At 42.7% G+C, this 13,941-nt stretch overlaps 1 long non-coding RNA gene across 1 annotated transcript; it reads left to right on the top strand.

Moving 5' to 3' along the window:
- The first annotated feature begins 4,356 nt into the window (after positions 1-4,356).
- LOC127682193 (uncharacterized) lies at positions 4,357-12,254 on the top strand. Its single transcript, XR_007977363.1, has 3 exons — positions 4,357-4,440; positions 8,744-8,847; positions 12,085-12,254. It is a non-coding gene; the product is annotated as an uncharacterized LOC127682193 (long non-coding RNA).
- Positions 12,255-13,941: the final 1,687 nt, after the last annotated feature.

Raw genomic sequence — 13,941 nt, 5'->3', positions numbered from 1 at the left:
ACTTTACCTACAGAACACACACACACACACACACACACATACACAAAATGAGATTATTTATCAGCAAAACTTCTGTGTGTTAATAAGGTGCCAGGCAACTGTTCTTCATATATATTTTCTCACTTAGTCCTTGCAATAAACTGGAAATAGATGCTACTGTTGTCTCCATCTTAGGTCAATTCAATTAGTTGTGGTGGTGGGATGTGTATGTGGGTGTGTGTGTGTTTGTGTAGAAGAGAATAATAAATGGCATGAAAATTATATATAATACAGAGTCGTTAAAGAAGAATTCAAAAGCAGACCATTTGATCTCCTTCACATAGTCATGAACAGAATATACCGCTACCCCCTTTACCCATGAAAACCCCAAAGTCAGTGTGTGACAACGATCAGGATAACACAGAGGATAAGAACCCATTTGGGAGAGGAATGATCCTCCATGACCTGAAGGGATACAATGCTCTTTTCTCTAATAAATAACTGTAGTTTCCATATGAAATAGCTATTGTCTCAAATTTGAGTCCATGTAAGAAAGAACTAGGAACATGGAGCACATATCATAATTAACCAGACAGTGGTGTCTGGCATTTAATGACCAATGAAAATCACAGTGCTCACAGGCATCATGAAAGAATCCACAGACATGTCCACTTACAGACAGTGTTGCTGTCTTTAATCCAGCCTCAGAGGTACAGCCCGGGTGCCTCCAAGGATGCCGGCTGGCAAGACTGGCTGTATTAGCAAGTGTTCCCTTTTCTGTTTATTCTCAACGCCACCTCCCATACACCTGGTGGCCAGAGTTTGCGTCTGATCTTTGCTAACTAGCAACTGAATTGAATACCTGGGACATTCCCTCGGTCAACTCTAATCCTGTTGCTTTTAACCTTTGACTTTACAGATTGTATCTTAAACAGATTGGTTGCCTTCACACAGGATCGCCATCAGCAAGCAATGCACTGAGAACATATATGTCTTTCATGGCTTTGGTCTGAATGGGAAAAGGTGTGCTTTCAAAGACTGGTGGTCAGAGACGGGCATCTGGAATTCTCGAGTTCCTATCGACCTAAGACAGAGGCAAGCACCAAAAGGCTGTGTTTGTCCTAACAAACACCAAAAAGCTACACTTGTTCTCCGAGACCAACAAGGAGTGATATAGACCCAGACCTAAGACAGACATTGTCCCTTGGCCACCATATTTCACAGATGGGATCATGGAGAACAAGTAAATCTTGTGCCCCTGTTCTGCTCATTTTTAAAAAACAAAAAAAGGGGAATTGTGCCCTTCCCCCCAGCCCTGAGCAGGCTAATCAGACCTTATTGTTTGCCACAGTCAGTCTTCCTGCCAACCTGGGTGGAGTCTTCCGACCTAGGTGGAAGTCTCCTGCCTTGCCCACCTGCAATTTCCTGCAGAAGCAGACTGCCCGCTGAGCTGCTAAACTCGTTTTGCAACAGAGCTCAGTCGAAGCAAAGGGTGGGTCTTTGGGTTTTTCCCATATACACACACACAGAGCTAAAAATTAAATGCTAAGCCTTGATCAGAGAATTTTGTCTTGGCGCTTTATTTCTGCGTCCACCCATCCTATTCCACCCCCGGATGAGCCTTTCAGGTACACCCGGTTCTCCGTGGCCACTGCATGGCCACAGGCAAGCACTGAGTTTGATTGAGAAACTCTGACTTCGTGTGGTGAAAGAGTAATGGAAGATCAGCTTCTGCACTGAATTCACACGCACATGCAAACACAGCCGCAGACATTGCAAAAACATGCATACGTCATGTGCACACACATTAAAACTTGGAAAAAGAAAAAAGAATTGCACATAATTATCAAAATCACCGTTATATTTAAAGCATTGTATAGGCTGTTATTATTTTTTTCTTTTTTTGGTTTATCGAGACAGGGTTTCTCTGTGTAGCCCTGGCTGTCCTGGAACTCTGTAGACCAGGCTGGCCTTGAACTCAGAAATCCACCTGCCTCTGCCTCCCAAGTGCTGGGATTACAGGCGTGCGCCACAGTGCTAAGAATTGAAACAAGTTCAGTGATCTGCCACTGAATTATATCCTCAGTCCTATAAGTTTTTTAACTTATTTGAAATTTAAAATTGTCTGCTTCTTCGTGTTTAGTAATGTTAGAAGAGCTCTATCAGAAGAGTCCCATGAAGCAGATAAGGCATTTTTCTTTGACTACCATTCATGTTAATAAAAAGTCCCCTACCAAAACCACTGATGTTTATATTCTTTCCACTGTATCTACCAAATCTTTTCTACTTTTGGCATCTTCAAAATCAGAGCAATTTTAAAAATAAACCTTCATTTATGCCTGTAGCGACAATTTTGGAATTTTGTTTTTTTTAAAAAAACACAGAAATACTATACGAACATGCTTTCGTTTTAACCCCAGGTATGGGACATGGGGCTGCTTCAGAGTCCACAGCAGCTGACTAGGATTTGCCTTGTGCTCTAGCGAGGGTGTGGTATTGCCAGCTGCAGATAATTTCTGTGATTGTGTGATGTTTGGATTTCTGAGGACGTTTACCAGAGGGTGTATATAAATACTCGCGCCCCTGAGAGAGGCAGGGTGGGTTGTTGGTTGTTGTTGGTCTCAGTTTAAGTAGTAGTATACAAAGAAACAAGAAAAAGAAGAAATTAGGTATCCTGATGGTGAATATCAAACTTACCCCCAAGAAACTCCATGCCCCTAATCAGCAGGAAGTAGTCTAATGATGTCATCCTCTTCCCAACCCCTGATTTATCAGGGATCTCTTTCCTTTCCTCTTTATCCTTTTTCTGTCCTATCTAGTGCTACAGGATTGAAAGGGTGGAAGGAAAAGGGTGCAGAAGGGTGGAAGAAGGAACACAAAGTAGCAAAAGGCAGTTTGTATACACCTTTGTATCTTCTGACTCCTCCTTTGCTCCTCATGAACTCATTCCTCAAACCCTTTGTCCAATATTCCTATGCACTCCTGAAGTCTCTTTCTAAGCTGCTCCATTATTAATTTCATTTTACTATTTACTATTATATACACATTTCCCATTATTCCTGAGTGACATCATCACCGTGCCTTGCTTTCTTTGTCAGGAAATGGGAACGTCACACAAATCTCTCCTCCAGCTTTTAACCTTCTGATGTTCTGAGGCAGGTGCAGACATGGAGTCACTACTCAAAGACCGTCACCCAGTACTGTAGGCAAGGATGGTTGCTGGATCATAGAGCTTAATGTTCCTGATCTTCCCTGTCCCTCCAAGCCAGCAACAGCTTGGACTTTCTGCAAGGCACCTTCATAGCAACAGGACAGGACAGAAGGGCATCAAAGACAGAAGTAGAGGTGCTGAGAAGGGACAAAATGTTGGCCACAGATTCTTCCCACTTTCTTTGCATCTGTTCCACTCTAAGGGAAGAAAAATGTCTACTTCTTTTAGAACACCGTTTCTCAACCTGTGACTCTCGACCCCTGTGAGATCAAAGAGCCCTTTCACAGAGATTACACAATCAGATATCCTGTGTATCTTATATTCATTACAATTCATAACAACATTATAGTTATGAAGAAGCAATGAAAATAATTTTATGGTTGGGGTTCATCACAACATGAGGACCTGTATGTGTGAGGCATTAGGAAAACTGCTTTTTTTTTTTTAAGTCCATTTATCCAAAGAATGCATATTTAAATATCAGAGAAAGTGTGAGCTGAAGTGTTGTATTCCATAGCTGCCTGCAGCTATTAGGAACTGGGTTGCTGGAACAGAAGCTGGGGGATGGATGGGGAAGGGGCGAAAAGAAGGAGGGCCAAGACAATATTTCACTGATCAAGGCCGGAAAACTGCTTGAATATTGAGAGCCATTGTTTAGAACAAAGAAACTATGAGTCACACCTGTCTATAAGTCTAGTTTTAGAAAATCCTCTCTGACTTCCTGGCATCAGGCACACATGGTACACATGCATACAAGCAGATAAAAAATAAAATAAAATAAAGCTTTTAAAAAGATTTGTAGCCAGGCAGTAATGCAAAATATTTCCTATCCATTCACACTGAGGCAGTGAGAAGCCAGTGATTGGAGGGGAGAAAGGAGGAGGAGCTAAGAGGAGGGGCGGAGAGAGGAGAAGGAGCTAAGAGAAGGAGGGGCAGAGAGGAGGAGCTAAGAGAAGGAGGGGCGGAGAGAGGAGGAAGAGCTAAGAGAAGAGGGGCGGAGAGAGAAGGAAGAGCTAAGAGAAGAGGGGCGGAGAGAGGAGGAGGAGCTAAGAGAAGGAGGGACAGAGAGAGGAGGAAGAGCTAAGAGAAGAGGGGCGGAGAGAGGAGGAAGAGCTAAGAGAAGAGGGGCGGAGAGAGGAGGAGGAGCTAAGAGAAGGAGGGGCAGAGAGAGAGGGAGCCTGGCAGCTGCATGAGGGAGCTGAGGAGGAGATGCGCGCAGATCCAGACGGCATCAGATGGTGTGCTGAGAGGTTAGAGATATTGGGAAAAAATTTTATCCTTGAAATTTGGCATTATGTAATTAGGAGTTTCATATACATAAATATATTTGTATATACTCAAGTTTAAAAGTCATGCTTTGCTGGATACTTGGAAGGAGTGAGTGCTGGGCAGGAGAGAGAGACCCACCAGGACTTGGAGAAGAGGCCTGGCAGGGCAGTACTCTTTATTACTACCCACTACAGGGCAGTGGTGGCTCATGCCTTTAATTCCAGCACTTCGGAGGCAGAGGAAGGCAGAGTCCTGAGTTCAAGGCCAGCCTGGTCTACAGAGTGAGTTCCAGGACATCCAGGGCTATAGAGAGAAACCCTGTCTCAAAAAAACTAAATAAACAAACAAATAAATAAAATAAAAAGATATTTAAACTTTTTTAAAAAATTGACATCACCATTGCTGTCTTCAGACACACCAGAAGAGGACACCAGACCCCATTACAGATGGTTGTAAGCCTCTATGTGGTTGTTGAGAATTGAACTCAGAACCTCTGGAAGAGCAGTCAGTGCTCTTAACTGCTGAGCCATCTCTCCAGCCCAAGATTCTTAAACTTAATACAGCATAAAGTATATCCTTGGTTCTCAGCCTGTGGGTCATGACCCCTTTGGTGAATTGAATGACCATTTCACAGGGGCCACATAACAGATACCTATTTCAGATTTTTACATTATGATTTGTAACAGTAGCAAAATTACAGGGTCACCACAACATGAGGAACTGTATTAAAGGGTCACAGCATTAGAAAGGTTGAGAACAACTAACATATAGGATAAAGATCACAAGACCATCTCAATAAATACAGGAAAAAAGCTTTTGATTTAAAAAAAGAATCTTGTTAAATATCCCTTGATGATAAAAATTCCTGAATAAATAACACCTCGACATAATAAAGGTAATATATGACAGACTTGCAGCCAGCACTATCCTGAGTTTGGGTGGGTGTGTGATTGGAAGGTGATGGTTAGTTAACCTTGGTTGTCAACCTGATGGATCTGAAGTCAAAGTAAAGGCAAGCTCTGAAGAATGTCCTTGATTCGATTATTAAAAGTGGGAAGGGCCTAAACAGAGAAGATAATCATTTCTGATCCTTAAGAGGACTCTGACTAATAAAAGGAGAAATAGAAAGTTTTTCCTATAAGATCAGAAACAATGAATATAGAACTAAAAATTCAAGCCAAGCAATCAGGCAAGAAAAAGAAATGAGGGACTGGAGAGATGGCTCAGCTGTTCAGAGCACTGACTGCTCTTCTAGAGATTCTGAGTTCAATTTCCAGCAACCACGTGGTAGCTCACAACCATCTGTAATGGGATCCGATGGCCTCTTCTGGTGTGTCTGAAGACAGATACAGTGTACTTATATATAATAAATAAATAAAAATCTTTAAAAAAAAAAAACAACAACAAAATTCTGTGATAGAATTTTCAGATGGTAGCTCACAACCATCTGTAATGGGATCCGATGGCCTCTTCTGGTGTGTCTGAAGACAGCTACAGTGTACTTATATATAATAAATAAATAAAAATCTTTTTAAAAAAACAAAAAAAATCCTATGATAGAATTTTCAGGGTTTCTATGTAAAAATTTCTTTCTTCTTTCTTTCTTTTTTTTTTTTTTTAAGATTTACTCATTACAGATGGTTGTGAGCCACTTTTAAGAACTAATTTGGCAAAGTGGCAGTAACCAAAGATGCTATTCCTACAGATGCTATTCCTAGAGAGATGTGAAAAAAAGTCTACATTCCAGATAAAGAAATCAGTGACATCCCCAAATAAGGGAACTGCCAAAGTCCAGCTTGGTAAACAAGTGAGTTTATTGGGGTTACTAACAGGAATATGGGTAAGGAGTAGAAATGACTCAGAGACAGCTGTACCTCCAGAAGGCTTCCTCTTGGGAAGGTGGGAAGCTGGAGCCCACTGCCCACCTTGCAGTCAGCAGACGGGGCAGAATACATCAGCCACCTTGGCTGCTCTAAACCTCTTCTGCAAAAGCTTAGCCCACCTGAGGGTCTTCTAGGCAGTTCAACTTGACAAAAAAACATCTCTTAGCCTTTCTTGCAGCTTATATAAGCTTGAGGAGGGAGGGGGTCCAGTGAACCTGGTCAGTCAGGGACGCCTGGGTTTTAAGGAGCATCACTGCGGGATGATCTGCTTCACCTCCCTTTAGACTACAAAGTTTAGAGCTTAAGCTTCTCTCTGAGATGAAATGTTTTGTCTCAGAGGAAACGTCATTGCAGCCAAAAGTCAATGTATAAAATCCAGTGCCTTTTGTATACACCAATAAAAAGAAATCAGGAGAGCAGTCCTAGTCATAATAGCCACCAGAAAATTAAAGATGCCTGTAAATAAGCCTAAAAGAGTCTAAAAGGTTTCTACAGTGAAAAACTGCGGGGGCTGAAGAGGTGGCTCAGCGGGGAAGTGCTCTGTGCTCTTTCCGCTCTCCCAGGGGCTGCGGATTTGGTTCCAGGCTCGCTTGCATAAGCGAGCTCACATGGTAGTTAATGACTCCGGCTTCCTGGGGCTCCAACACCCTCCCCAGCCTCTGTGGGCATCAGGCCCACATACAGTACAGACACACATGCAAACAAAACACCAGTACACATAAAATAAGAACAAATAAATATTTTTAAAAAGAAGAAGAAAGACATTAAGGACACCGTAAGTAGAGTGATATCTCATGCTGATGGATCATGTATTTACTATTTGTTAATATGGAAGTGCTATCCAAAGTGATCTACAGATTCAAAGCAATGGCAATTTTCATAGAATGAGAAAAAATAAATTCTAAAATTTCTATTGAAAAAGAAAAGATCCTGACAAGGTAAGCCCAACCAATTCTGGAGGCTTCAGAATCACGGTAACAACACCAGCATTTCACAAAAGGAGGCCGATGGAAAACAATATGGACCCAGGAAATAAATATGCACAACTTCAATCAACTGATTTGTGTGGACCAACTGGATAATCACATGTAGAATATTTAAACTGGGCTTCCAGTATGTCGCTTTGTACAATAATCAACCAAATATGTATATTAAAAAATAAAGTTCTGAAACTTTGAAACTCTTAGTAGAAAACAAGGCAGTGCTCCAATATATTGGCTAAGACTTTGACTGCTCAAAAAACAAAATCAGTATCAACAAACCGGATTGTGATGGTTTCTCTTGTCTATTCAATTGGCCTGAGAGCTATGAGACTGGTATAGCATGCTCTGGGGTGTCTGGGGGGTGCCTAGAGAGACTAGTTTCTTCTCTCTCCCTCCCTTCCTCCCTCCTTTCTTCCTTTCTTCCTTTCCTTCTTTCTTTCTTTCTTTCTTTCTTTCTTTCTTTCTTTCTTTCTTTCTTTCTTTCTTTCTTTCTTTCTTTCTTTCTTTCTTTCTTTCTTTCTCCGTTCTTCCTGTGAAGGGTTGAAGGCAGGAGGTTCAAGACAGGGTTTCTCTGTGTAGCCCTGGCCATCCTAGAACTTCTTCTGTAGACCAGGCTGGCCTAAAACTCAGAGGTCCCCTTGCCTCTGCATTTTTTTTTATCTTACAAATTCACTAAAGGGGAGGTTCTCAACCTGTGAGTCTCTACCCTTTGTGGGATCAAAAGACTTTCACAGGGTTCACCTAAGACCATTGAAAAACATAGATATTCACATTACAATTCATAACAGTAGCAAAATTACAGTTATGAGGTAGCAATGAAATAATTTTATGGTTGGGGTGTATTAAAGGGTCACAGCATTAGGAAGGTTGAGAACCACTACACTAAATATAGGAGTTCTGGTGCACTTGTTATAATCCTAGCACTTGGGAGGTAGAGGCAGGAGGGTCAAGTGTCAAGGTCATCCTTGGCTACACAGTAAATTCGAGGACAACTTGGGCTGCAGGAGACCTGTCACCAGGGTGAATGGTGAAAATACTGAGGATTTATTTCCCAGAAAAGGGAACACAACCATCTCTCCAGCATCTGCTATTAAAACTCTTAAATCTGAGGTTCAAAAGTCAATCTAAAATAATTGTATTTTTATACCAAGATTCATTTATTTGTATATGTATTTGTATTTTCATATATATATGAAAACCTAAGGGACCAATCGCACAAAGTTATCTCTAACCTCTACACTAGATACATCATCACACACCCACATATGTGTGTGCACAATAATAGATAAAATAAAATCAGATAAGTGGAAACATTTCATCCTAAGTTATTCATGATATCTTTTCAAAGAACCAACATTAGACTTAATAGGTTCTAATTTTTATACCTTGGCTGTTCTGTTTTATTTTCTTATCTGCAGGCCCATCTTTATTACATATTGAAGTTCTATGAAATTAGAAGGTCCATTAAATATCACTCGGCTTAGCTTCAGAATTTTTTAAAATGCGAAATGCTGACTTTGCGGTAAGTTGCATTGATAAGTACACGTAGCTCTCAAGTGTTGACTTTGTAGTAGGTTGTGTTATTACATATGTGAAGCTGAACTCAGGGCCTCCACCGAGCCATCTCCTCAGCCCCCTGGACTGTGTTGTTGGCTTTGTTTGCGGTTTTGTTGTTTGGTTTTACTAGAAGCTCTTTCTTTCTTTCTTTCTTTCTTTTCTTTTTTCTTTCTTTTTTCTTTTTTCTTTCTTTTTTTTTAACCATCTTTTCCTTCAAACTCTCTCAACTATGGAGAATGCTAGCTATGATGATGATGATGATGTGTGTGTGTGTGTGTGTGTGTGTGTGTGTGTAACATATGTATATATTCAGCATGATTATAACTATTCAACATTGGATGGTATATACAGGAAAAATAGCATGCTTTAAGACACCATAGCTGGGCAGTGGTGGCACACACCTTTAATCCCAGCTCCTGGGAGGCAGAGGCAGGTGGATTTCTGAGTTCGAGGCCAGCCTGGTCTACAGAGTGAGTTCCAGGACAGCCAGGGCTACACAGAGAAACTCTGTCTCGAAAACAAACAAACAAACAAACAAAAAGACACCATAGCCAAAGCTCTCTAAGACATTTTTAGCTGGCAATGGAGTTCTGTCCTTCATAATATTCTTAGTATTTCACAATTGGATAAAGCTGATAATGTTCTCTGTAGAGTGACCTATGGGGGAAGACAAATTGGAGGAACGTGAGGAAACTTCACTGTAAATGAAATCAGCTGTCTGAAGCATTTTACAGCACAGGCCTATTTCAAAGCTTCTGTTAGTGAGCTCGCTGATAACCTAGTCACAGTTCCTTCGGCAAACCATCAGACAACAAGCAGCCTTCGTCCAGTGGCCAAAGTCTCTGAACTTCAAAGCGTTCTCAGCTCACAGAACTAGTATAGCTAATGCGTTTGGCAAGACTTTGCTGTGAAATAGTTATTTTGGGGGAAGTTTATACTCAACAGAAGGAATGCACACAGCGGGGCACTGCCCCTGGGTGCTGCGGTGGCTTTACTTTGTAAGGGTTTTATCCACTCTGTGGAAAAGGTTGACCCTTACTCATGGTCTGACTTGCTCCTCACTGCCACGACTCAGTTTCTCTTCCCCTAGTCTAGCCTCTGGACTGGTACTTAGCAGGAAGTGAAAATGAATCTCAATGGAGAGTCAGAGGTACAGGAACGAAAACAAATCCATCCAAAGGAATCAGAGCGCTATCATTTCCGTCTTACTACATACTCTCATTGCGCCAGTGTTGCATGTGACATAAATAAAACTCAGAAGTTAAACAGCTTCCTCAGGTCCAAAGCGAATGCGGCCATGAGACTTTTAGAGACATCCTTGCTGCTTAACCCTGAGCTGCTGCTTTCTGCCCAGAGATTCATCAAGGAGGAGGCGGGCAGCCAGAGGCTTCGTTATGCAGAGTGGAAGGGGGCTGAATTCAGAGCTGGGCACTCCCTGCAATAGGGACAGGAAGAGGATCAAGAAATAAGACGTGTCTATCTTCTTGCTGGCTCAGCACTTTTAAGGACAGTCGGTGTTGGCTGTTTTAGGAACTGAGTATGGCCTTCTTGCACTCCAATGGGGACTCTCCTCTTCATAGCTATAATTTAAGACAACATGGTGAAACTCACTAGAGACTGAGATATATCTAGGACTCCAGGCTTTCCTTCCTCTTGCTTCCAGGAAATGCTACAATATTGGTGAATGTAATACGCCGCTTATGTTGAAGTGAGACACTCCTCTCTGGTTAGTGTTTTCTCAGTTTGACACAAGTCAGAGCTATCTGAGAAGAGGAACCTCAATTGAGAAAACACCTCCATTGGATTGGCTGTAAGGGAGCCTGTAAGGCATTGGATGGATGGACCGATGGATGGATAGATGGATGGTTGGATGGATGGATGGTTGGGTGGATGGTTGGATGGATGAATGGATAGATGGATGGATGGATAGATGGATGGTTGGATGGATGGATGGTTGGATGGATGGATGGATGGATGGATGGATGGATAGATGGCTGGTTGGATGGATGGAGCCATAATAGGACAAGCTAATAACTAGCAGGTGATCTTCCTCAGAATGGTCTGCTTCAGATTATTACAGATTATTTACAGATGTTATTAAGCATATTCTTATAGAAAAAGGCATTGAGCTTAGCACTAGCAATCTGACTGACTTTCTTTAGTTTATACAAACTGCCAGTCCTTGGTTTCCAAGAAGGAGACCTTTAGATGTGGATACATGGGAGAAAGTGGGGTTAGATATTAAAAACTGGTTTGCAGAGACTGGAGGATTAGGCATGCCCCTTACAGCGTGTGCTATCTGGAATGTGCTTAGGAAGGCATTGGCAGAGGACAAAAAAAGCCATATGTGCTCAGGAGACAGGAGATTCGCCTCCTTGTGAGGGGACCCCGGTACCACAGTCTCCCTCAGGAGCTAAGAACAATGCTTATTCCTCGACAGAAAAGTCTGTGAAAAATAGCTCAGAAGAGGGTAGTGGTGAATCAGAAGAGGGAAAAATCAACCTCAGAGGAAGAATCTGACTCAGAAAAGAAATTAACAAAATATCATAAACATAAGTGGCCTACCTTGCAGCATTTAAATATAAGTCATTCCATAAGACCCCTTGAAAAATGTAAAAAGAAACCAAAGGAGTGGATCAGACTCCCAAGCTCAGCCACAGGGAAAACTGTTAGGCCGGTTCCCAGTGAGTATGGAGAATATCAAAGAGGATAAGGATCCCTTATGGGAACCCTTGGCATTTAAATTGATATGACTTCTCATGATTGTTTAAAATAGCCAGACCCTATCTAACTGTGGATGAATATATATAAGAATGTCCCTTCCCCCACAGCATTGAGCTGGCTGGCAGTTAGACCCAAGTCTTTCTACCTAGAGGCAAGTCTAGTCTAGAGGCATTGCTGTAAGTAGCACATACCACACTTCGGTCCTGTCTCTTCTGAGTCAACAACGGCTGCCGCATTAGACAGATTGGAAGTCTGTGAGAGCAAGGGCTGCCTGGATCCTGATTCAGCTCAGAAACCTCCCATGGAGAAGCTATTTCTGAGATGTAATACCTTCTGGGGCCCTCTCCTTCAGGCCCCTGGGCTTAAGGGTGATTTCTGTCTCAAACTCAGATAGACTCCCCTTTCCCAGCTGAATAACTGTTATTTGGTCCAGGCTTCTGAGCCGAGTCCTGAGAGACCTTTTTTTATTCCCCTGCAGATCTGAGCAAAAGCCCAACAAACACCGACTATGGGTTGTCTACAGAAACAGCGATGAAGACGTCTGAAAAGGGAATTTGCTTCTGTTGCTCAATCCAATCACATGTTCCCCTACCCACACCGCCACCCCTCCCACACCTCCCTCCCTCAGCCCTCCCACCCCTCCCACACCCCTCTCACCCCCTCCCACCCCCTCCCACACCTTCCTCCCTCAGCCCTCCCACCCCTCCCACACCCCTCTCACCCCCTCCCACCCCCTCCCACACCTCCCTCCCTCACCCCTCCCACCCCTCCCACACCCCTCCCACACCCTCCCACACCTCCCTCCCTCAGCCCTCCCACCCCCTCTCTCACCCCATCCCCCTCTCACCCCACCCTCTCTCTCACCCCACCCCCTCTCTCACCCCCCCCCACCCCCCCCCACTCCAGCTCATTCTCATGTTTCTTCATGATGTGGTTCAAGAAGACGTCATGACCTTTTTTTGGCATAGGAAGATGACTTACTCTTTTGCTATGTTTGCACAAGGTTGGGCCCCTCCCAGACATGCGTGAGAATGATGCATTTGATGCACACGGAACAGAGTTCCTGTCTGTACTCGAGGCTAAGCATCTGCAGAGGAAGAGTTGCCGTTCTGACTCGTTTGTGTCAGACACGCAGCTAACGTCAGCAAAGGGCTTGGTGGTGAGTCCAAGAGCAGGCATGCAGATAGTTAGCAGTGTAGCTTCAGTCCATGTCACCAGAGGACATTTTGAAGCCAAAATTAGAAATATGGGGTCTGGGGCTGGAGAGATGGCTTAGTGGTTAAGAGCACTGACTGCTCTTCCGAAGGTCCTAAGTTCAATTCCCAGCAACCACATGGTGGCTAACAACCATCTGTAATGGGATCAGATGCCCTCCTCTGGGGTGTCTGAAGATAGCTACAGTGTACTTACATATAATAAATAAATAAAAATCACATTCTTTAAAAAAAAAATATGGGGTCCTTGGCAGTTTCTGGTTAATTTAATTTGTGTACAAATAATTACTTAATGATTTGTATTTGAAAACACTGCCTCTGGATTCAAATACGCTAGGTGTAATTTTGATTTTGTTATTTTTGTAAATATAATTAACTCAAACCCAAATAAAACAGACAGACTAGACTAACCTCGTATAAGCAATAAACAAAAATTAAATAAGTGTGGTTGTTATACAGAAAGATTTCTTATATTTACCAAAGAGAAAGAAAATTGTGTAGGCAGTGGTCCATGAAGGAGAGATCGGGGCTCTCTGTATCACACATGTGTTTGATATCACATTTAAATGTGATTAACATTTTCCATTTCCCTCATCCTTTTCTCAAATCAAAACTAAACACAGAAGACCTTACAGAACACTGAGAGGATAATCTTCGTGGCAGACTGAGGCTCACAGACAACGTGGTCTTGCCATTCCTTTACTTGCCCACGTATACAAAGCACATTGTTCAGGACCTCATCTAAGCTCAGGACTGTAATCCGAGCACTTGGAAGATGGAGGCGGGAAGAGTTCAAGGCCAGCCGTGAATATGCTATAGATAGGTCACAGGAAGTCCTAGATTGTCTTAGTTAGGATTTCCATTGCTGTGATGAGACACCATGATCAAGGCAAGTCTTATAAAGGACAACATTTAATTGGGGCTGGCTTACAGGTTCGAGGTTCAGTCCATTATCATCAAGGAGGAAACATGGCGGAGTCCAGGCACATGTGAGCTGGAGGAGCTGAAAGACAAAGGGAGACAGAAGAAGACAGGCTCCTATATGCTAGGAGAAGGGAATCGAAGCCCACCCCCACAGTGACACACTTTCTGCAACAAGACCACACCTCTGAATACTGCCA

This window comes from Apodemus sylvaticus, chromosome 4 (assembly GCF_947179515.1).
Source record: "Apodemus sylvaticus chromosome 4, mApoSyl1.1, whole genome shotgun sequence".
In the NCBI taxonomy this organism is placed as follows: Eukaryota; Metazoa; Chordata; class Mammalia; order Rodentia; family Muridae; genus Apodemus; species Apodemus sylvaticus.
Note: the sequence above shows the minus strand (reverse complement) of the source record. Positions and strands in the feature narration are given on the sequence as shown.